This window comes from Apteryx mantelli, chromosome 3 (genome assembly GCF_036417845.1).
Source record: "Apteryx mantelli isolate bAptMan1 chromosome 3, bAptMan1.hap1, whole genome shotgun sequence".
NCBI lineage: Eukaryota > Metazoa > Chordata > Aves > Apterygiformes > Apterygidae > Apteryx > Apteryx mantelli.
This window is the reverse complement of record NC_089980.1, coordinates 138,285,159-138,310,130: the sequence shown is the minus strand read 5'-3', so window position 1 is coordinate 138,310,130 and position 24,972 is coordinate 138,285,159. Positions and strand designations below refer to the sequence as shown.

At 47.5% G+C, this 24,972-nt stretch overlaps 1 protein-coding gene across 3 annotated transcripts in view; it reads right to left on the bottom strand.

Moving 5' to 3' along the window:
- NCOA1 (nuclear receptor coactivator 1) overlaps window positions 1-7,504 on the bottom strand; it is a 153,241-nt gene extending 145,737 nt beyond the window's left edge. Inside the window, exon 1 of one of the 3 annotated variants that reach the window (XM_067294463.1) lies at window positions 7,239-7,504. The gene's annotated coding sequence lies outside the window, so the exon portion shown is untranslated. Of the gene's footprint in view, window positions 1-5,998; window positions 6,189-7,238 lie in introns of those variants that run through there. The other 2 variants (XM_067294461.1, XM_067294462.1) reach the window with 2 other exon arrangements.
- Between the last annotated feature and the right edge of the window lie 17,468 nt (window positions 7,505-24,972).

Below are 24,972 nucleotides of genomic sequence, written 5' to 3'. Positions count from 1 at the left end.
TTCTGACATGCTGTATTTAAATATCATTCATAGAATCACCAGAAAACTATGTTAAATTATCACATTGTGACACATGGAAACAGATTTAATTAATCTGATTTAGGTAGTTTATTTTTTTCCATTTTCACTGAATTTGAAAAGCAAAACTAGATTAAATTGTATTTGCCAGACAGTTATTTTCCATACAGCATGCCTTGTATATACAATATTGTTTCCGTTTCCAACAACAACCCAAAAAAAAGTATAAAATCAGGCCAAGTGCTATTTTCAATGGCATTTGTAAATTCATTAAAGCATTTTTTTTATTTATTTCAGGCCTTCAAAGAGATTACCACTGTTGCTTCTTCAAAAAAACAGAACTTCATGCCAACACTGTCAAGTCTGGGTAAACTGTTTTAAAGGTTAAGGACATAACTATTAATCTAGCTGTCAGAGGCACTGGGATCCCACAACTCCCACTACGGTCAGTGGATATTACACACAGAAAGCAACCCATTCGCACTAAAATATGAACTGGGGAAAGCAACTTCAGGCCCCCAAGGAAAATTCACATAGAAGTTTTTTTCCCCACAGAGAACATTTGAAAAAGGATCTTTATAGAAAAATAATACCTGGGATAACAGGCTACAGTTGAGATCGAGTACCAAGAAAGCTTGCAAACAAAGTATATATAAAGCATATTCTAAAATGCTGGATTTTCATAACCTTAATGAAAAAAAAAGAAGCTACATGCAGCCAAAGGCAGAGCTAGTTTAACTCCTTATTCCTGCACTGTGGGTCACAGAGGTCTGCGCACTGCGGTGCTGTACCTGAGCCTTCGCCAGCAGCTCTCACTTAGTCCATAAACCAACATTTTTAAAATGACGTTTGGAGACCGCAGGAGAGAGATTTTACACTCTAAATCCGTTCCAAGAAATTCTAACTATTCACACAACAGCAAATTAGGCTTCATGCTAATTACATTTTAATGCACGTTTGGACTTTGCGCTCAAATGCACAGTAAGTTGAGATATAACCATATTGTAAACTTCGAGCTTCATGCTCTAGAAGCACTACGCACGCAGTTTTTTACTGCTGCACTTGAACTTTCAAGTCGCACAAGAATGCAGCTTGGTCTGCTGGGTCCCAGAGCGTCCACCTACCTTCCCTTAAATCCCAGCTCAGCATCTTCCAGCATTAAAGATACTCGCCTGGTGTTTCCCTTTCAGCTGAGCGCCGCTCACTACTCGAGCGCGGAAGAAAGAGTCTGGTGGGCTCGTAACTTCCCTGTTAAAAGTCCGCTCGCAAATCTCAGCTTGTAAAAAAAGAAACAAGTATCGGAACTGCCAGCTGTCTATAGAACCAGTGAGAAGACCCAGCAATCAAGTTTAAGAACCACAAGAAAGACAAAGCGATTAAGCTTACGCACCCAGTCTGCAACAGGTTTAACTCTAGCGAGTTGTTTATCTTCACGTACAATTTTTCCAGTACGATTTAAAATAACTGGTCGTAAGCGTCAAAATCCTTTTCACATTAGTCAGACTTTTTTTTTTTTTTAACTTCAAAGACAAAAGGCTGAATAGCACTTCCAGTAAAAAGTACATCTCTCAACTTATTCAAAGATCTTTGAAGTATGTTGATAAAACTGGATGCAAAGTCCCTGACGAAGAGCAAAACACAGGCTGTAGTGCAGGGAGAGGAGAGGGAGAATAAGTAGTAAGTTTGGTATTTAAAAGAAATAAGAAAAAAGCTAAGGATTCCCAGGTGCAAGCTTTCTTGTACACTTTACACATGAATCTGGTTTAATGGTCTGAAAAGTTCAGGACTTTTCTCTCCTGTTTTTTTAAATCCAGGAGCTGCAGAACATTATCAGAAAAGAAAAAATAAAACAGAAGAAGATTTTTAGTTTTCACTGTTAAACTCTCAATACTGCATTTTTCTGAAAGATGATAATACCCTTTTATTTTTTGTATTGAAATATTGTCAAATACCAAGCTAAACCTCCTGGACAGAGGATCACTGTGCTGCGAGCAGGAATCTCTCTCCCTTCTCTAGGCCCTTAGCTTCCAAGCATGCCAAATCACCAGAAGGAAAAAGAATAGCAGTAGGTCTATAACATTATCAACACCTACACATGTTGATATTGTTTGAAACCATTTAAAATCATTTGATCCCATGGCAGTGTTGTGATTCTAAATTTATCCCTCTGTTCATAAGCAAGAACCGAATTTCACAGATGCAGGAAGGCTATGGGTTTGTCTGGTTTTTAAACACTTCCTCATTCACGTTTTCATCACAAGAATACAAGAAGCAAGCCTGCTTTCTGCCTTGCTTTGCATATTGCTTTATTTTTAAAAGTCTTCACGCTCTGCAAATCCAAAAAAGAGACCCTTTGCATTTTAGGTGTTAAATTACAAATGCAAAAAAAAAAAAAAAAAAAAAAGTTCAACCAAGGAAAGCCAGTTCTCAGCTAAATAGCTTGTTTCATAGTATATTCCATGATTGATAGATAATTCAAAATAAACACCAAGTAAACATAAATAGCTCAAAACAGATATTTTGATGATTTGCGATCCAAAATAGGATCAGCCTTGATTAAGACCTTTTTGATATTTGCTTAAGACAGGCTTTAATATTTAAAGACCTTTCTTCTTTGCAGAAAAGAGAAAAGGCACCTAAGATCCCTTCCCACCAGTCAGTTTTAAGAAACTGACAATTTATGTATCTTTGTAGCAAACTATGGATACTCCGGAGTTCACTAATCAAGGCACACCAGCAGTCTGGCGATTTACATATTTGCTGCACTGTTTTGCTTTCCTGTATCACCTCCCTGTAGCTCACCAACCTGCACTGGCTTCACTAAATCAAGGTAAAACTCTGGGCGGACACACTCGCAGCAGCTTAAAAACAACAACCAGGACAGCTTGCCGCAGTTTAGAGAACGAGGTAAACCAGTACGCGTGTTTAAAGAGATTTAAGAATATCTGCGTGCAGATTTGCTTAAAAAGGTTTACAAAGACGCCAGGTTCAGGCGACGCGACCTTGTCTGCGCGGCACATCTGACAGGCGCTTGGCTCAGCGGCAAGGATCCTCCCTGCAAAGTCCATTCACAAAACCACGTCCTCGTTTTTTCCACGCTCACCCAAGGGCGTCTGAGGGAAAAATCCCACTGGTCTTCGCGTCGAGGTGCTTTACGATTCCTTCCCAGTCAATCGGGTCCGTCTTTCAGGGAAAATGGTAGGAAAAGTATTGGAGGATTATCAGCACAAAAGCTATTTAGCCTGCATTTTCCCTGCAGAGCACGCTGGCTCCAGCCCAAAGCCAAGCGAAGCCTAGTTTCTAACCTACATTCCCAACCAGGTAAATTAGTTCAGGCTTAAAGCATCTTCAAACCAGTTCAGCAGTTTTTCCTTTGGAAATGACAGGAGCCCAGGTAAACTGTGTGCTGCTGACACATCCTGTATATTTAGACCAGGCCTCAGAGGCCTTAAAGCTCTTCAAAGGTTGTCCCACGCCAAAGCTGTAGCATTTTTAAATGGTCAGCTTTATACGTAGATGCTGCTGCAGTGGTTTAAACCTGTTCTGAAACACCCTGACTCACAAGTGCAACGCCACACACGCAAAGCGTTGAATCAGTCTACGAGCAAGCCTTAATTCTTCCATTCCAGGCCAAAAGACCTACTCCAGATCCTGCTGCGTCAGGGGAAGAGGTTAAAACTCCTCGGCCGTTCTCAGACACTCGTCACGGCCCCTGCGGTACGCGGCTACACCTCAGACCTGTCAGCAGAGCGACGCACGCGAATCCTCCGCAGCCTGTGTCGGCTCGGAGGAGCTGGATTAGCTCCAGCAGCGGGGAGGGGAGCAGCGGGCTCCGGCGCAGCGGCGGGCAGCAAGCTCCCGCAGCCCATCTTTTTGCAGGGTGCCCACCCGAACGTACCACGCTTGGTTTCCCAGCAGACCTTAAAGCGCACTTTTGCTGCAATATCTCTTAAAAAAAAAATCCAATATTCAGGCTGGTGAGCTGCTGCGACTACCGACTATCCTGCTGCCCAGTAGCGCCCAGTTGCTTCCTCTGCTCCTCTATCTCTTGCCTTATGTTTAGGCTGAAAGTTTTTGGAAGCAGAGACAACTTTCGTTCTATTTTTGCATCACTTCTACCCCCCTGAAACCTGGTCCATGGCTTGGATTCCTAGGTGCTGCAGCAATACAAATAATATTTAACCACCAGTAAAAATTGCTTGTTTGCATCTGCCAGCAATTAAAGCTTGCATGTAGATGTGGTAGCCACACACTGCTGTATATCACAGACTGCATATGGCCTTTCAGGAATACTTGGTTCAAATATTTACCTGTTCCTCCAAGCCTTCCCTGCTTCTTCCTTTAAAGACAGGATTTTAATTTAACTTTAAAAACTACTTTTTCATTCCACCTCTTTGATCAAAGAGATAAGAACCATGCTTCAAAGAAACACAGTCAACCAAGCAAAACAAGAATAACTCGTAATATAAATAGTTTCCTTATACAAAACATACTGATTTTCAACTGGCAAACTATTTATGCAGGAGACAGGATATTTTTAGTAGTAGCACTCACACCTTCATTTCTGACAATCCCTGCAAAGTCCCATGCAAATTAGCCCTCTCAGATTAGCAAGCAACAAGGTACTGATCTCCAGCAGGTCTGTTCATTGAAAATATGATTACATAATTAAGCAACTCTAATAATCTTAAAGGCTTCAAACATGTGTAAGCAACCCACCTCATAATCATGGTAAGGAGACCAAAGAAAATCAGCAGAGGGCACATCTTCCCGAATCCAGACTTTCACAACACGAGAACGACAGTGATACTATTCCAATCAATCTACAGTGGATGCGTATGACTAATTATACGAATCAGCCACGCAATTGTGAGCGTGTGTTTTAGCATTATCAGAGGGCAAGACTCAGGGAAAACTCGAGCAGTGAAATCAAAGTCAAACCATAGTGAATAAGAAGAAAGGGCCTTAATTCTGAGCGTTCAAACGCCACGTTCTGTTCTCAGGAAGGGTATTTATTTTGGAAGCAAGGATTTGTGCTGCCATATTGTTTGGCAACAAAGTTTCAAACAACAGATACCCATCTTGAGCAAATAAGTTGCGATTTAACATTTCATCATGCCCATCGGCTTTGAGCCAGCTATAGTATTGCCAAAGTTACTACTGTTTATTATCTAACATCAAGAGCTGTTTGTCCCCTTAAGTGGCAACTTGAACTTTAATCATTTTTCACAAAACAGTGCTAGAATAGCTGCAGATATTCCAGCACTTGCTAAGTCTCTCTGCAAATCCGTAGCTTTACGCTTACCTGCTCCTAGTTTAAAATATTTCTCTCCTTGTTGCTGTGCAAGAGGCCTACATATATAATTACATATGTACCACACACTACATATAGTTCCACAGGTAATACACATTTTTCACTTTCTCTTACACAAGACGGCGGGGAGGCACAATGTAAATAGTTCAGAACGCGTATGAGTTTGCTGAAATATTATGCAGACAGAAGAACACAGCCTCCAAACCGCAGTAGGACAGCATATCCCCATAAAAGTAAACAAAACGTCTTTTTTGTTCATAGGAGTCCTAGCTGCAAGAAGGCGGACAGGTGTACCACTATTTATATATATATACACACACACATATAACACACACACACACACATATATATATGTATATATACACAACACATATATATGTATATATACACATATATATACTGCCAGCACACACAGACCAGGTCTTTTTTTCCTTTTTCAGGCTAAACCAGTAACATGAAGAATACAAGTCTTCCGACGGGTCCAAGAACGTGCAAGCACCACCCACACCAGTCCAAATTTCCAGTTAAAATATACTTTGCTGTGTCACTCTTTTTTGGCTATGCCATATTTGGGTAGTGCAAATTTGATATCTACTGCGCGCTGATTAAGCTTCCAGTGCAAGAAAAAAAAAAAGCAGCCCTGGAGAGGGCTCCCCACCTCTTTACCTTCGAAAACGACTCTTTCGGGGCGTAAAACCGGGAAAGCATCACCCAGCAAACACAACGGTGACCCAGTTCTCAGCCACGGAAAGGTCGAAACGCACCTAGGAAACGGGAGGGTTTTAGCACGTCGAAGAAGCCGCCTCGGAAGGAAGCGGCCTTTCCGCCGCAGCCCCGCTACCGCTGCGTGTCGCGTCGCCCCGGCCAGACCCCCCCCGGCTCCTCCGTCCGCACCGGCGGCGACTCCGGGGTCCCCGCCGGCCGAGGTGCCCCCCAGCATTGGGGACGATCCGCGCGGTCCGTATTCCTAAGGAGGGAAACCTGGCAAATTTAGGGCAGGAACTCCGCTGTTGGCGGTGGGGAGGCGGATGGACGGACGCTGACCCCCCTGGACCCTCCATCCCAAACCAAACGCCCCACGGCCCAGCCGCTCCCTCCCCAAAAGCCACGCGACCCCCCCCCCACCACCACCACCACCCGATATCGCCACCTTTGGCTCTCTTTAGCCGACAAAACTACACCAGCACGGAACTTGCTCGCCGCTCGCCGGAGAGGAGACACGCAACAAAATAAAATTAAATTAAATACAAAATAATTTCTGGCGGGGGAGCGGTGTAAAGCGCGCAAGGGAGGCAGAGATGTGACGCGCAAACAAAGAGCTGTCACCGAAAACGCCCCGAAACGAGGTGCCCCCCCCCCACACACACACACCACCCCACGGAGGGGGGGGTCGGCGCCCCCCGGGCCTGCGCCCCCCCCCAACCTCAGCCACCTCCAGGGCGATTCCCCCCTCCCGGCGTGGCGGGAAAGAGAGGGGGGGTGTTAAAAAAAAAAAAAAACAGCTTTTTCACTTTTTTAATCAACTTTGAGAAAAAAGAGAGAGGTGAACACGCAGGAAATATTCGGGAAAGGCAGCGGCGGGGCTCGGCGGCGGCCGCCCCCTCAGCGCCGCGGGGGAAGGACGCGCCCCGCCGCCGCCGCCGCCGCCTCCTCCTCAGGGGGCCGCGCGCTGCCGGGGAGGGGGGGGGGGAGGCCGCGGCCCCCCTCGGCGCTCCGCCCGCCGCCATGGCAGCCCGGGGCGGGGGGCCGGGCCCGTGTCCCCCCCCCCACCCCCCGTCCCCCTCCCGCCGGTGCCCGCCCCCGCCGTGACAGCTGCGCCTCCCCGCAGGCCGCCGCGGCGGGCGAGCGAGCGAGCGCCCCCCCCCCAACGCCCCCCCTCCAGCGCGGCCCCGCCGACGCCACTCACCTGCCGCCGGGGTGACAGCCGCCTCCGGCCTCCCCCCCCGCCGGGGCTGAGGCCGCCGAGCTCCGGCGGGCAACGCGACAGCGACTCCCGCGGCCAGACGGAGGGGGGCGGCCCCGAGGGGGGCGGCCGGCTCGGCTCGGCTCGGCGGAGCGGCCCGTCGCCGCGGCCGGGGCGGGCGGTGCGGGGGGCCCCGGCTCCCGCTGCGGGGCTCCTGGGCACCCGGGGCCCCTTGCCTCGGCGGCGCGGCGCGGAGCTGCTGCGGGGCTCCGGCTCGCTCGCCGCTCTCGCTGCCTCCCTCCCGGCGGGACGGGGCGGAGCTAGGCACGGAGGACGAGGGGGGCGGCGTCGGAGGAGGCCGCCCGCCGCGGCCTCGATCCCTCCTTCTCCTCCTCCTCCCTCAGCCGCTGGCGACCGCCATCTTCCCTCCCCCCCCGTCCTCCTCCTTCTCCTCCCCCTCCTCCTTCCGCCCGCGGCCTCCCGGCCCGGGCGCCGGCAGCGCGGGGCGGCGGCGCCGGGGAAGCGACCGGGCCGCTGCCTTCCCTCAACGCCGGGCCGCCACGGCGGGAGGAGGGGGGGGGGAGGAGAAGGGGGCCTCGGGCGCCATTTTGGTAGCAGAGGGGGCGGCCGGGCCTGCGGCAGAGTCACTCCGCGCTCAGCGTTACCGCTCAGGCTCCTCGAGGAAGACTTCGAGGCCGTGTATCCTTCATCCCGCCACGAGCCTCGGTCTCCCTCGAGGCGTCAAGCGGCCTAAAATGCGCCTGGGATCAGCAGGGGTCACCATGAAGAGGAAGCTGGGTGAACAACCTGAGGTTGTTCCCCTGTAGACCAACGCGTGGAGACCAACGGCGACCGGCCGCACAGTCTCATCACCGGCGTTTTCTGCCGCTTCCATGTAAACTTTTGCGAGGAGAGCAGTCAGCAGTCTCTCCATCAACTATTTTATCACGTTCAGGCCATATCTCGTTACATTATTCATCCTCTCTGCGGAGCTGCGAAATCCCCAAACGGCCTTGTGTGTCATGAGGCAAAACAACTCCACGGGTTGAACAGTTAAAATAAACCGGAGCTTCGGGTGGCTCCGTTTCCTCCGTGGGGGCTCTTTATTCCTCAGGGTGTTGGGAGCGCGTTTGTTACAACCGCACAAATTGGGCTTAAAAGGCCTAGTTGAACACACGACATCTCCAGCCTACCCAGTGCAGTCACCCGCATAATCATTTGATCTGGATTTCTTCTTACTCAGAAACATTCGCTTTCCTTGGGTTCCAAACAGTTACCTCCGATGTTTCCTCCTTCCCAAATGGGAAAAACATCCTGGCATGTATTTCATAACTGCCTCATTATCTCTTGAGCACCTGTGAAGGGGATGGGCGAGCTAAGCTTGAATTAACCCTTCGCTTGTCAGGTGTAGGGCCGGAGAACTTCTATCGCGGGCATGTTCGCTGGGTTTTGTTATTCCGAAATCAAGAGGGCTTTTCCTGGACTATTTTGTATTCATTGCAACAGAGTTAACTAGGTGCATTTATATATAAAATGCTGCACGTTTTGTCCTTCTTCAGCTAGATAAGTAGTCACTGCAAGGATTTCTTTTTTGTTTTTTTTTTCAGAATTTCGGGCCTATAAGCACAAAAGAAACATTGAAATGAGTGGGAAAGCGGTAGAGGAACAAGCCAGAGGAGAGCAGCTCTGTGAGATCGTGCACCCACAGCGAATTCCCTGCTGCAAAACTCGCACGCTCCGTGCGTGAACAAAGGAATACTTCTGATTCTCCTTTAATTGCAGACTTAATAGGGGCTGAGGCAACAGCAACTGCCGCTGCATGCTGCTGCATGACTCTTCATTGCAACACATCTAGGTGGAAGTGCTAATATATTCCTTCTGGTCCTGCTCACTTCGTGACAGCAGGAAGGGAAGGAAGCTGTGTAAAAGTCCCTCCGTTTTTCTGCGCTGCCAGCTCTGCACTGCCTCTTCAGGCTATGCCCACTTTGCTTTTATTCAGGCAGAAAACGCTCAGCCTTCACGACTAATACAAAGTCGTAGAGCTTGGTGTTAGAATATTCCCCTCCATGAATTCCTCACAAGAAAGTAATATATGAGCTCATCTCGGGCAATAGGGAACATTTTAAGTTTTCAGTGATATTAACACTGAGAAGTATAAAGCCATTTTTATTACTTTAATCTGCAAGTTCATTTTTAAATGGAATACAGGTATAAACAGTGCCATTTTAACTACATTACAGTGCTGTCAGGCTGTGGCAATTTAAATGAATGAGACTTCAAGACATATTATAAGAAAGATTAAATGTCTCATTGAAATACACATGGCAAAAATGAAATCCATCAGCAAAATGAAATTATTTCAAAACTTAACAGGATTAAATCCAAAGGCCTCTGCCACCATGTAAGTGTGACTTCAGTGGGTGAGACTTTATGTGAGAGCAGCTTTACTTTCCATTTCATTTTAAATGGCAAATAATTTACTTTTGTTTTATCTTACTAATCTGAGCCCTTTATAAAACTAGCTGATATGATTGTTTTCATTTTACAGATTTGAAGCAGTGGTTTAGAGGTTTAAGTGGAGGTCAAGCATCAAGGGAGTGATGGAATCAGCAGCCAAAACAACACTGAGGTCTTCTGGTTGTTTCCTTCGTGGCCATAAACCCCGTGTTTTACACCGTCGCTATTTAGCCTGTTGTTCCATGTAACTTGCTTGGGCTAAAGGGCATTTTCAGGGTTTATTTTGGTTTATGAAGCAGACTGTTTTAAGAGTGTCTTGTACATTGCAAGTATCCATGGTGCAGTCGTTAGTCTAAGAGGTTAAGATTAATGATATGGAGTTCCTTAAAGCTTCTTGGCTGAATTCAGCATTGTAAAAAGCAATAAATAAAATCTTTGATGATAGTATTGCATCCACTTAATATGAATATGGTTCTTTAGAGCTTCACATAACTCCTGAAGAGGGGCTTGACTCTGTGTAGTGCTGAGCCCTTCAGGAGGGCTGAGCACCTCCATTACTACTAACTTCCCTATCCCCTAAATAATTAGCTGTAAAACATTAAAAGTTGTGCACAGTCAGTGCAGTTTAGCTGTCTAGTTTCGGTTCTGTTCTTACCCTCATCTAGAAGGATATGCATCAACCTCTTACCCCGCTGTGTTGTAGAGAACTGTAATAGAAACGTGCAGCTTGGTCTGAACGGGGGATGAGTGGGAACGTGGGGTGTGGAAGCAGCAGAAGGACCAAGAGCAGGAGAAGGGCGATAAGAGTGGCGTTTGCTGGTGGCATCTGAACTAGCAGGTCATCAGGATTGCAGCACACATCCACCTGCAGGGAGCCCGTCCGCCTGAAAAGACTTGGAGGTGGGAGGTCTCTCCGCAGGGCCAAGCAGCGCTTCCAGCTCCTAAAAGGGGTTAAAAGCCGGCACGCGGAAGAAAAACCCAGGAGACCCGAGGAGGGCTCGAGGGCTAGCATCTCTCGTCCTGCGGCTCATCCCGAGAGACGGAGCCCTGGGTACGAGCGTCCTGGGACCGCTTGGACACTGCTGGCTGCCTGTGAGCACCTGGGTATGCGGGTGCGAGAATGTGATTGCAATCGGTTTTGTTTCAAATTTCCTTCCCTCTTCCAGGGTCTCAGGCGGAGACATGCTACATTGTCGCCCATCATTTCCTGCATTCGAAACACAGAAAAGCGTGAAGGTTCGGGTTTTTGCTCCGAGCCAGGAGAAGAACACTTTTAACGCGTTGCGGTAACACCTCTTATTTTTACAACTTCGCCAACGTACTTTAGCCGAGATTAATGCCTAACCCCACGAAGGGCGATTAGTTGCTTTACGCTTGAGACACCGTGGCAATGCGCGCGAGCCCCTTGGCCCGGCTGCAGCCTGCGGGGCTCGGAGGAGAGCCGTCGCCGGCACGGCTGCTGGGGGCCGCACGGCCGCGGCCAGCGCTCGCCCGCTCGCCCGGGGAAGCCTTAATGAAAAGCAGCTCATCAGCGGTTACGTAACCTAATGATAATCCGGCTCAGGCCGGGCAATACTTAAAGACGCAGCGTCCCTCTGCCGTGACCTATTTTACGCTCCGTGCAAGGGCAAAAATATGCGGTTAGGAACGTCGCTGGGTCTTTTACTGCGGAGTTATTGCCTGTCGGTAAAAACCCCCCCCGCGTGCGCTCCTTCTGCTTCCCCGGCGCCGTACGAAGCAACCGCTTTGGATTTGTCAATGACTTTTTATGGTATCGGCTCCAAGCGCAGGCACAGTGGAGAGCAAATTGTAAACAATTAGGAGGAAAACACTTAATGTCCTGCAGGAAGCTCGGCGCACTTTAATTTTGGCTTCTCGAGCTGCCTCGGGTTTGGGGGTATGTTACAAAGCGATTCTAACGCCGCCTCGAACCGCACAGAAAGCGTTTGTGTTTTTATTAGACCTCAGAGAACAAAAATGTATGCTTCCACGTTCCAGGGTCATATTTACATTGGACTTAAGAAATTCATTAAGGTTGTACCGACATAATTCAAACTTGAAAAACTGGCTGGCCCCTGGTAATCATTTTTTCGCCTCTCCATCTACAGAAATATCAACAAGAGATTAAACACAGAGATGTTGATTCAGATCCCAGCTTTTAATCTGACCACAGATGGTGTCAAAAGAGGGACAGCTATACAAAATAGCAACAGATTTTTTCCAAAACAATCACTTTTTTGTTTAATAAAGATAGAGAATGAGAGGCCAAATTTAAAAAATAGAGGAAATCCCAGTTTCCCACAGTTCCTCTCCTAAAGAGCTTTGAAGCATTATTAATGGGCTGATTTCTGTTAATGATTAATAATGTGTTTATATTTATATACTTAACTGAAGTTATTACTGTTACTATTATTAATTCCTATCTTTAATGGGGTAAATACACCATTCTTCTTGACGCTGGACAGGTTAATGACACAGCTGGTTGCAAAAAGGAGGTTGTAATGTTGTGGTAAGTATTAGAAATACTGCTTGTTATATGCAGGTATCCTAATTCTGGAAGCCCTTTATGCTTACGCAGATCCCTGTTGATTTAAAGTCAGTGATACCGAGACCATATATTTACTACCACAAGGACTACCAAGCCTTGCAAAAATTTACTGCCAGGCATAGTGCTTAGTACTGATAGAGCAGATGATGTGGATCCCCCTCTTAGGGGCTGAAAAGGTTGCTCAAGCTAATTCTGAGTGTTTTTTAAAAGCTGATTTTTAATGCACAACATTAGGCAGCTTAAGGTCAGAAATTAAATTACTTTTAAAAAGGTTTACAAAACTTCCGGTTGGTAGAAATATTTCATGACATTTAAAAGGAAAAATTTAAAAAAAGGTAAATTGCACTAATTGTGTTTGTTGGCATTTGAAACATCTCCCTGTGGAGTTTGCAACCAAAACACTGCCGCATTGTACCAGCATTTAAGAAACAGAAAGTGGAACTAAATGAAGATTATTAAAATAGCGTGGCTGATTATAAACTCTAAAGGGAAATCAAGTAACCTCATTTCCTTATCTCATCAGAGCAAAAGGCTAAAAAAGGGGGGTGGTGAAAATATTTTTTTTCGGGTTTATTCATCTTAAGTATTATTAATCACCGAAGTACCAAATATTAAAAATCCATTTAAATATGCTTCCTATCCCTTTAAAGCAGGCTTGTTAAGTCAGAAACGAAGGTGTTGTTTCTCGATGATTGCAGGTTCAAGGGTGAGGGTTACCAAGCTCCTCTGAGCTCCGTTAAGGTACCAAGGCCTCGCGCAGCTTCGCGGTGCTGGGTCAGATCACCCATGCACCGGTGCCAGTTTTCTGCCTCTCGCAGTAGCCGCACTCTGATGTTCTAGCAAAAGATCGGACTCTGCTTGTCATGTACTTGGCTAATTAGATAATATTGAATATAGAGTCTTTTTTCTCATTCTTTCCGGACAGGATTCTTGTTTGCTGTTGGCTTTTAGGTGGTCTGTGTAAGAAGAATTGATCGTTTCAGTCTGTTTCTAACTGGGATGATAACTCCCGTCAGGCTCGGGGTAACTTGTCCTTTCTTGGCATCGCGCTGGGGAGACCAAGCACTGAACAGGGAGTAAACCAGAGCTATTCGCTAACCCTACAGAAATGATCCCACCGAGAACTCCCTCCGTTTACTCGTCTGCACTTAAAGACTGTCAGTTTTATTCAGGTATCTACTCAGAGTCTCTGAAATACTTTCCTTAACCTACTTTTAATGCCTTTGAAGCATCATCCGTTTCACTAGTTTGAAGAGCACTAAAGCCCTCCTGCAGCCGATAGGCACTTAAGTGCTTACTTTTAAACCCATGAGTAGCTGCACGAGGTGCACAAGAGTTGCTGCGGTTCGACAGCTCTGTCAGGCCGTCTAGTTCACTCTCCGGCTTCCCGCAGTGCTCGGCACCGCATTCCCGCTGCTCCTCCTTGCCTGCATCCACCCACGCACCAGGGAAAGGAGGAGAGACCCCACCGCGTCTGGATCCCGTGTCCTCTCCTGTACCGCCGCTGCCCTTCCACCGCCGCTGCGATCACCCCCTTTCTCTTGGGTGTAGCCCCATCCTTAGAGGTGTAACACAAAATCTTTCCCAGGGCACCTTGACGCCTGGGGTGGAAGAAAAAACATTTTTACCCCCAAAATTGTTGACTTCCATAATGAGGGGTTCTGGGTATCTCTGGTATCCGCAAAAATATCTCAGCCTGCTTGGGGTCTGCTAAACTCCTGACTGCGGTGAAATCCTGCGCAGTTAATTAGGTCTTTACCAGCCACCTCTGCAGAGGGAGACATTTTAGCCTGGGTAAGCGATGCACCAGGAGCAATCAGAAATACAAGAAAAAATGGAGGAAGCAATCAAGGAGAGACGAAAGTGTGGGAAGTAGTGCTTCAGGGATGCAGTTTGCAGGCTAAACGGGAAGCACTGTCTGTAATTATAAAAGGGGTGAATTCTTTGTCGTATCAAATCAACACAGCACCAAACGGAAAGGGGTGCCCTCATCACGACGTTGTGTTTGGAGAGCACCAGCAAAAGATTCTCCGTTTTATCCCCCGTAGGTAGCACAGAAGAAGAACGAGCAGTTGTTGACTATTGTACGTTGTTTTTCTCTGCGCTGGTTGTTTTCCTTTTATTGTTTGTGTGTGTTTAATAACTTTCCTTTTAGGTCAGCTGCTACGGCTGAAGTCGGAAGCAAGAGAGGAACTGGAGCAGAGCGAGGGCAGCAGACGCGGACCCAACCTGAAGGCGTTTCCAGCTTCAGACGTGGGGAACCGTTGCCCTCGGTGGCTGTGCCTCCAAATATTGGCAATTATATCCCTCACCGCTGCTTTGAGGATTACAGAAAGTCCTTGCAGTGGGTCAGGAATATCGTTAACAGCTCAAGGTGCTGAGATGGCAGTTTCTGAATTGGGTGGAATGGGCGATGTGGGCGTTAAAAATGGTAATGGCCTGACCTGGACAGGTTTTCCTTCTTCTCGCTGGTTGAGAAATAGTGCAATTGAGCAGGGTTATAATAGAGCTTGGACATCTGGGTGGCCTGAGACGTAGGAATGGAGAATACCACAAACTAAAGCTGAACTGAATGTAAAATCCCAGAACACACTGGAAATCGAAACCAGGAACAAGACATGTTTAGATCATGGCTTTTTTTCCGTTTGAAATCAGAGATCGTTCCTGAGGAAATGAAAGCCATAGTTTTAGCAGTACAAGACTTCCCCTCAGTGGCAACAAGGTAGCAGGGTCCCCTACTATTAGATAACATATATATATATATATATATATTTCAAAAACAAAATCCAGCAGAAATTGTGGCTCCTTATGGACTCAAGACTGGGTTGGGTATAATGGTATATGACATTATGAGAGACCCAATTGCTATTGTTTTAGGAGCTGGAGCTTTTTAACTCGTTTGATATAGAAACTCTAACCAATAATTGTCTAAATTAGGAGATGTCAGTGACATGGAGTGTCAAATTTAGGAATCAAATGAAACTTTCATACTGTCATATTAGGGTCATAAAATATGGACAAAAGCAACAGAAATATGTCTTTTTTGCAAGAAAAAAGGATTAAAACTGAAAAGTATTGGCATTACTAAAGCTTGTACTGAAACAAACCATTTGCTGTCAAGACTGCTAACAGCACAGAAAGCTGTCTCAGTAATGCTCTCTTACTGCAAAAATACCTATTGCCATAAACATGTATTACACGGAATGTGATGTCCAGGTTGATTTAAGTTCCAATCCTGGAAATGAAATGGGACCACATTATTAAGAGACATGTGAGCTAAGACGTTGTACGGAAAAGAAAGATGACTGCCAAATAATGTATGTATGTGCAAACTGCATTAGCATTACCCAAAATGATTTACCGGTCACCGTGCTTACTCAGTATTAGAGCTCAGTAGATTGGTAATGATGTACCGATGGAGCCATGTGAAAAATTGAATTATAACAAATATGTCTTGCTGAAATACAGTTTGAAAAATCTTGTGCTCCTAATGAGGCAATAACTGCTTGTATGCAGCACCAAATGGCAGTTAATGATTCTCAGATATATGGCCCAGGAAAGGGGTGCTTGGATGCTGTTTCTCTGCATCCAGCTTGGCTGGAGTCACATCAGATGACTGGACCCTGCCTGTAGTGAAATGTGTGTGTGATGCCTCTTATGTGGGAGAAAGAGGTAGAACACATGCAGTATTCACCCGCTGATACAGTCAAAGCTGTCTAACGTGGGATCACTTGAGTAAGCGTGCTAGTGAGGTGCAGAAAATACAGTGAGGAGCTAAAGCATAAACCAGTTGACACTAAGCAATAAATCTTTGTATGAAGTTAGAAAACCAGCAAACTGTTTTCAAGAGATGATCTCCCAAAGCCAGACCTCTGCTACAGTTAGCTTTACCTCCCATAATTGTCCTGTTTGTATTTCAAATTATATTTCTAGTAATACGACAGTGTAATATCTGCTGCTTTGTACATCCTTGCTCTACGATTGCAATGACCGAAGAGCACAGATGAATTGAAGAAATGTTGTGAAGTCCAGAGAGCCAAGGTACTGGAACAGACCACAGCGTTGATCGTGGCAGTTCATCGCAACGTGAGCATTGTCTGAAGCAAGGGGGGTCTGTAGAAAACTGTCGTAGAAATGTTAGGATTGGTCCGAGTGGAGAATGAAGGGGAAGGTGTGGAAGCACCAGAAAGGAGTGATGGTACCTAGATTAATAAGTCATCAAGGTCTCAGGACACGTCTACGGCAGCGTATCGAGATACCCGGGTCGGGAGACAAAAGGCAGTGAGTAAATCCTGCTGAGCCACAGAGGTGGGACAGGGTGGACAGACTGAGCACTGTCAGCTCCTACATCCAAAGCCAGCATGTGGTCACCAACCTCAGGAGAACCCAAGAGATGTGAGGAGGACTTGATAGTTGGCATCCCTTGTCCTCCATCTCATCACCAGGTATCCTGGACAACCCTCCCCACCCCAAATACAGGTGCCTTGGTGCCTTAATATTGGAATTTCTGCTATGACACAGAGAGAACAAAAGCTATTAGTTTGCCCTTCTGCACTATTTAATATTTCAAATACTTTTATCATGTCCCCTCTTACTTATCTATTCTCTAATTTAAAGAAATGGAGTTCTATCATACAGTCTCCATCTGAGCCTTGTTAAAAGGATCCATACGCCGTCTCTGAATCTCCTGCAGTTCTGTAATACCCTGCTTGAGGCAAGATTAGAGACACGCAGCTGTGAATTTCCACCAAGGTGGTATATGGGGTTCCTCCACATGCTATATTTTGTGTATCCTAAGAATTTGCTTCCTTGTTTCTATCAAACAGCTTACTGAGCAGAGCTCTTCACAGATCTGTCTGCGGAGATGTACTAGTCCTTTTCCCGAAAGACGCAGTTTAAGAGTAGTTGCCTCCTAGTTTCCTCCCAACTTTTCCTGCTGCTGTGTTTCCCACTTATTTGATTTGCATGGATTCCTTTGAAAAGTGTCTGTGTTTTCTCTAGGCTCCAGCAAACTGACTCTCACCTGCAAATTTTCTCTTTACTGCTTGTCTCACCATCAGATTTTTAGTAAATACATTAAAAACTAGACACACCGCAGAATCATAGGTAGCTCTGATATTAGCCTGTTAGTCAAGGTGAAAACTGACCATTTATTTCTACTTTTGAGTTCTATTCTTTTAAGCAATTTTTTGATGCAGGACTCTAGCTGCACGACTCTTCCCCTACTGTTGCCGGTAGGGATGAGCACTGTCCTGCGACTCAAGCACGCATGTAAGCTCCTTGCTGGCCTAGTAGCTGTTGGGAGACAGGGAGAAAGGAAGAGAAAATAAAATGACAGTTCAGAGAGAGGAAGGAAGAGACCTTAGCGGTGCAGAAATAAAGCATGCGATGTCTGTAATGGCAGGGAATGACCGCATCAGGGATGAGAGAGGACAAATAATGTCAGATTGGAAGAACAGTAGGAGGAGAAGTAGGGAGAGGAGAGTCCTGAGCTGATGTCCTCATTTTGTAGCAGAAAACCCGTAGCATCCTAGGTGGTCGGGTATGCTCAGGTCCGTCCCATCTTGTCTCAGCACCCAATGCGGCGTGCAGATTTCCCAAGAAAACTGCCCCCATCCAACTTCAGCAGCCGAGAGCTCTCCGGCAAGCTGATCCCCCTTTGGAATTGTCTGGCTCTTTCTGTAATTTCTCCGATTTCTCTAATATCTCTGATTTCCACCCCACTACCCGGTGTCTAACACCAGCTGGGACAAATCCATGCCTGACTCTCTCTGGGCCTCGCATCTCCGGCTGCCAAATGGTGACAGCAGAACTTTGCTTCTTTAGGGGTGTTGTAAGGGTGAATTAATAAATGAGTGGGGGCATTTGAATACTGTGCTGGTAGAGACGTGAAGGAGGACAGGCCTCAAAGAGAGGGGAGAAGGGAAACAGCGAGAAATAAGGAGAATTAAAGATCAGCCAGATAAGACATGAATCTCACTGAAAGCATTTTAAAGAAGCAAAGTAGTGATACAGGGGTGAAAACCAGTCTGAGGAAAACACATTAAATGAGGAAAATTGCAACAACAGCAAAAGTGGAAAATAGGAAGTGAAAAAGAAGGAAAGCCCAAAGGGTCTATAAAGTGATTTTTTTCTAGTTTTTATGGAGAGTTTCCACTTCTTTATTCAATTTTTTGAATGCAAGTTTTTTTAGAGGTTTTGGCTCTGTCCTTACAAGCTGATCAGGCAGCACTGCCAACGCCAGCCTGCGAGGAGGTGAGGTGCTTCGGAAGTTGCACATCATCCTTTTTCTCCTTGTGAAAAGCTGGCTGGGTTAAACGACCGGTGGGAAAATCTGCTGAGGGGCCGTGGATGCTGGTGCTATATTTGATTATAGACCCAACACAGAAAAATCGGACATCTCCTTACCTTGAATATTTTATTGCCCATAATTCCATAATTTTTTATTATTTGCATGATAATTATATTTATAACTCTAGTCATTTTGCTTATTTATTTATTTATTTATTTATTTTAGGCCTGCTGATTTTGGCAAAATGTATTGAGGGACTCGGTGGGCAAACGTCCACCGCCCGAAGGGATCCGCGTCTCCGCTGGTGGTCAGGAGCGTGGCCGGATGAGGTGGGACTGAAACCTGTTTTCTGGTGCTCACACGCCGTCTCCCTTGGTCAGGGTGGCCCCACTTGGCATGTCCCGTGTGGACACGCTCGCCCGGCCAGGGAAGGAGGTTCTCGGAGGTTTGCACAGACCCGGGTAGGTCTCCTTTTTTAAACTTTTCTCTTAAGTCTACCTCGCTGTTCCCTTAGAGGATTGATTTCTCATCTTTGTGCTTGATCTTCTACATCAGAGAAGTGCTGCTGCTGCAGCCGCGCAGCTCTCTCTCTACCCGTGCAGATGACAAATTAATCTAACATTTCACGTCCGAGAAATACTTATTATCTCTTCGCTCCCTTTTGTCCCTGCCGTTGCAGCGCTTCTCAAATCGTGCGGCAGCCCTCCCTGGGGAAGCGCTGACTTCTTCCCAGAGAGACTCCAGCAAGGCCAAGGACGGTGAAAAATGGAATATTATTTTCTTGCTGGCTTTACTGATTTTCATTTAGGATTCAGCAAATGCAGAGCCATCTGCTATGTATGGAATATCCAATAATAGTTCTCCAGTTGCTGAATCCTAAGTGGAAGCAAGCCAGCACGGGAGGAAGAGCGCCTGGCTCGCCTCAGCCCTCCTCTTGACGCGTGCACCTTCAAATGGCACCAATTTTTTTTTGGTTGTTGTTGCCACCTGGTTGTAGCAATATTTCCAAAAACACAGGTGGCCTCAAGATGGAACTGGAGGTCGGAAGAATAGGAGATCGGATTCACCCTGTCTTGGTTATCCTATATATTGCTCTTCTTCATTGAATCCGTGTGTGGTGACACGGTGCCTTCCAAAAGATAAAATAACACCGGTTTAGGGGAAGGCCTGATTCTCTCCCACCGAAGCCGACAGGACCTTTGTCGAACATACGATCACTGGGAGCGGGTTCAGGAGCTAACTCACACAGAGCCAAAATATTATCCCGAAGGATAATAATAACTGATAATAACTAGTAATAGTACTGACATCGAAGCTGTTGATTTTAGAGCCGTCAGGCTGCGCAGTTGCACAGCAATGTTTCACGGTTTCGCCCAAGCCGTGGTTTCGGACCAGCTACGCTGGTAGGCAGACAGCTCCGCTAGAGCCCGAGTTACAAGAGACAGGGACTCGGTTTAGCCTGCTTCACGCCCAGGAGATGTTTCTTGGCAGCCCTAATGACTAATGCAATTCTTTAGACGCAAGACGAAACGCCGCTTTCTGCAGTTCTGCGGGAAGGGCTGGACTTTGCAGCAATTATTTGCCTGCGCAATTGCAAATTTCCCTGAGGTTTGTATATGAGAGAGCGGCTGGAGTAACTCGTGTGTGCAGGTGTTTATCCTGGGAAGGAGGACTCCAGCACCGAACGGAGATGGTGGTGGCCCCAGGCCACCTCGGGGTGCACTGCTGGGCCGGGGACCGTGGGGACCCGGCTGGACCCGGCAGAGGGCAGCGGCGACCCGCAGACACCGGCTGGGAAGTTATAGCCCGCTGTTTGACACTGATTCTCAGCAAAATTAGGATGAGGACGATTAGGAAGGGCAGAAGGCAGTTATTTCCGCCTGGTCCTCTCTGCAGAGATGATGTTCTGCAAGCAACCACGGAGAATGCAAAGCAGAAAAAATCTTTGCGGGCAAAATTGCCCCTAGGAATATATACCCTTCTGTAAAAAAAACGCAGCAAGTCCGCCCTGCGGCCGGCGAGCAGCCGTGCAGTCGCGTGCCTGTGCCCTGCTCTTGCTGCAGCCCCGCTGCGAGACCGGCGACGCCGAGCTGGTAGTTCAGCCTACGTTAGTGAGATCTCCAAGAGCTCCTAGCTCACCAGTCGGGGCTTTATCCTCTCTCAGCAATGCATCGGTCAAACCGCTTTACGCTTTGCTAAGACAAGCGGCAAAAAAAGCCACTTCCCAGACTGAGTCATGACCCTAACTGGGGCGTTTCAGAATAACTCCGTACTAGTTCTCCTTGGCTTTCGGGTCACTCCTTAGAGCCCTAAGCACGAGAAAGCAATGCGAAACCTCCTAACATATTCAGATCTAGCCATGCACTAGCAAAATGTCAGACACTGGTACGACCCGCTTGCGCCATTCCCCAGTAATCCTACACCAAACACAGCTTTGCTACGTTGGCAGAAGAATGGGAACGTTTCATTAACGGCAGACGCTCGGGCCAGAAAGCTCATCTACTTAAAATCATTAGCGAAATGAAAAAAGGAATGTCCTGGGGATTAGGAACGGTTTCTGCATTTCTTGGTTTGAGGTCTTCCCTTTGGTGCGGGTCGCTATTTTTTCGGCATCCCTAGATGCTGCAGCAAACAGACAGGCAGACTCGGCTGCCGCTAAACCGCGCATTGAAAATGCAGCCGTATTCATCCTTAAAGACGTCAGGCGGGTGGTATTCCAAGTTATGCGACCTATAGGATAACGACACGAAAACCCTGAAATTGTATTCTGAAAAGGAAATTGCATTGCTATGAATGAATCTTTGTACCGCTGACAAACAGCGTTGCCAGAACTTGGCTGGTATTTTAGGGGATGCTGGTATGCTCACAACAAAAAAATATCATGCTCATTTTTGTGTTTATCCGATTAAAAGCACGAATTCACGAGGGAAAACGCTTTATCCCCATACAGCTCTCTACTGCAGAGACTTGCTGGAATACCCTTTGCGGAGGGGTGTGAAAAATAACGCGCTCTTAGCCAGCGAATACGTGCCGGGAATGCTGATGTGGATGCAGCCATCTCAGTGGGAAAGTCTTCTCGTTATTCGAGACGATGTTATGGATTCTGCTGTTGGGAAAACTCCCGTGAAACGCCCCACATGCCCACTGAAGGGTTCTGCCAGGATGCCTGAACCGCCCCGTTCGGCGTTTTCCTGACCTTTCCGTAATCACCTGCATTTCCACCGTCTCCTAAGTGGGTGCAGAATCCCCTCCGGAGCATCGTACGTCACTCCGTGTTGCAGCACGTGTCTGTGATGTTTTCTCCAAAGGGGAAATCGGATCGGATACCTTCACCCAGGTCCGCGTTCCTGCAGTGTTTTCTGCTCCTGGCTGCAGTGTTTTCTATTCCGAAGGGTTGGGACCAGCTCACGGAAAATGCTAGGCAGAGGCAACTGCGCAGCATGTGTGCACAGGACCCTGTTCCCACAAAAACCAGGGGAAGTTTTGCTCCGAGTACGAAGCCGGAGCTCAGATTTCCTTAGCTCGTCTCCTGGCGCTCCTTCACGCCCGCCGCAGTGCCTCGGCAGCGGCGGCTAAGCTTTCCTGGCAAATTGTCAGATGATGCAAACGGGTGTGAATCCCTCGAGACTGCCGATTTCCTCAGCCCGGGGAGCTGACTGCGGGTTCGCTCTCGCGACCTGGTGTTGAAAGGGGGATGATTTTATTTACTTTTCGCATAAGGATGTGGCAAGGGTGAGTGGTTTCGAACGGCGCTTTGCAGAAAAAATTGTGAAGTGTCACTATCAATGAATTCCCCCCAAAATGCAGCCGCTTCTAACAGTAAATTCAAGAAGAGGATTAAATGTGAACAGGCACCACTCCCACCATTAATTTCTGCACTGTGCTGTTCCCTTTCCTCCTCTATTCCGTCTCATTTTCAGTCCCTTGCCAACAGATCCTTGGCAGCTCTCGTAAAAGCAATTATCATTTTTAGGAAAGTTTTTCCTACATTTTTTTCTTAATTCTGGAACGGATTTTTCTCGGTGGTGTCATTCTGTCAGCCCCAGACTTCTCCGGGCTCCTCGTGCCTCCTGCTCCAGCTCTTCTGCCGCGTGCCCCCGCTCTCGCTTCCGCGCGTTCCTTGAGGAGCTTTTGTCTTTCGCCAGAGAAGTAGTTTGCCTTTGAAAAACCCTTCGCTCGAGAAACCGGTGCTCAGTGCTTGGACCTGCTCAGCCCTAGGACACCTTTGATTGATTAGAACTTGGCAGTAACCCAAGACATCACTTTGAGTGGAATTAAAAATACCATCTTGTCCACGGATCTGGGGAGATTCAGGCACCTGAAGGGCAGGCGCTTCACCTACAGGAAAGGTTTTCAATAACGTTCCTCCTCCGATGCTATTTTGGCAGAGGCCTCCAGGTAACATTGTACAGGACGGTCTCTGGAACACGGGTACGCACCTCACCCTTCCGAAAGGTTGTCCTGGTAAAACGGTCCAGAGCAGATTTGCAGAGCTGCATTTCTGCAGTTAGAGAAGTTCAGAACCTGCGGCCAAACCAGGCAATTTCAATCCAAATCCCTTTCTTTTTTTTTTTGATTATGTTTCCTGTTGGCTTCTTTTCTCGTTCTAGACAATGTACAGGGTGACTCTGAGATAAGCAGACTTTTACACAGCTCTAATTTGCTTGGCCATAAGGATGCCATTCTTTAGCTCACTGAGTTAAATAGACACTGTTTAGGGACGAGAAAGGTCTGAACTTGCCCCCCAGCAGGACTTCAGCCCAGGACGTCACGTCAGCAGGGAGCACAGGCCTCCATGAGGAGCACCTTGCCCAGACGTTCACATCTGCACTGCTTCCTGACCCCAGATGCAAGGAGCAGGTGGGATTCAACTCCAGGTCTAGGCAATGAGTGTCCGCATCCAAGCGAGCCAACCTGTGCTTCGTTTACCATCAGCCAAGGGCTGACCAATGCCACCAGTGGTGTCCACGATGCAGTTCATCTCGCCCAGCCATACTCACTCACGCAGACTGCCGTTTTCTCTGTTGCTCTTCCTCCATCCTTGGGATCCTGGTTGGAAGTGTTCAGCTCTATCTATATTTGCAATATAGCATGTTGGCTTCAAGGATCCCAGCAAGCATCGTATGCGTTGCAGGAACTAAACCACAGATGAACGTAGATGCTTTCTCATACACGAGATGTGCAAGAGCAGTATCAGCTCGCAGGGACTCTGCTTTTCTTCCTGCCTCCTCTGCTCATTTCCCAGAATTTCACGTTCAGAAGATGCAGCAGGAAAAGAGCAGCTTTCCCCAGAAGATGTTAGGTACCTTCAGGAAGCCACGCTCTCTCCAACCAGGCCGTTAGCGCCGTTCTTCCTCTTCGTGCGATTTCTTTGGAGCAGCCTCTGTGTTTGGCTATCCACCAGCCCAGACAAGTGGATCTATCTGTTGCCTCTAAAACCTGACCTTTCCCCGTGGAAATGCATGTATTTCCTTTGCACCATATTGCAACGTGGTCCTTATTCCTTGGTGGCTCTTCTCATCACGCCATACCGGCAATCGTAGCAAAAGGTCTCGCGGTTTGTGTATCTGCAGGCAGGTAACGGGCATCTGCCGGTGGAAATCCCAGCTCCTTTGGCTTTGTCAAATCCTTCCATCTGCAAGAAATTCTGCATTGTGGTTAGGCCTGGGAATACAACGCACCTCTGTGTCCATTGCTGGTTAGAAGTCCATTCCCTGTTTCCATTTTTGGTTTGCAAAAAGGCCTGACAATAGGAAGGAGCTTAAAACAGCGAAGCAGCGCAAATGTTGGGGCTTCCCTGGTTCTCCGGGAGGCTCCGGCAGCCTGGACATCGACGGGACGGCGCAGTTTCCAAACCACTCCTGTTCGCGCCGGGTCCTTTTCCTGCCAGCTCCGGCTCCATTTAACCACGCTGAGTGTTCGATTTCTGGGATGAATCGCATTTTCTCTAAACCCTTCAACACGACAGATCCCCAGTAGCTGCTTCAGCTCGAGGTTGAATCGAGCTTTTTATCATACACCGATACTCGCTTCACTGCAGCACGAGCATATGCAGAAACGATCCCGCTCTTGGCTAATTAGCCCTGCTGACGGCTCTCAGGACCAGCCGGCGGCTCCCCAAACCAGAGGACAGATCCTGGCCCGTTTCAGCTGCCGTTGTCGATGTGGGTCGGCGGGTTTTGCGCCAATTCCCACGCTCGGCCTGCCCGAAGCGCCACCAGCCCTAAAACACATTGCAGAGGTTTCTCTGTCCCGGTTCAGTCCATGCTGCCACCAAATGATGTGCAATCCCGCCGTCTGCTTTCCAGGGCTGGGAAAGACAGAAAGGCCTCGTAGAAAATGATCAGGGCATCGTACGGGGTCTTAATACCGTCTTTTTCTGAAGACTGCTTTTTTTTTCCCTCCGTTCTTACCCAAACCCGGCAGGGAGCCCTTCCGCT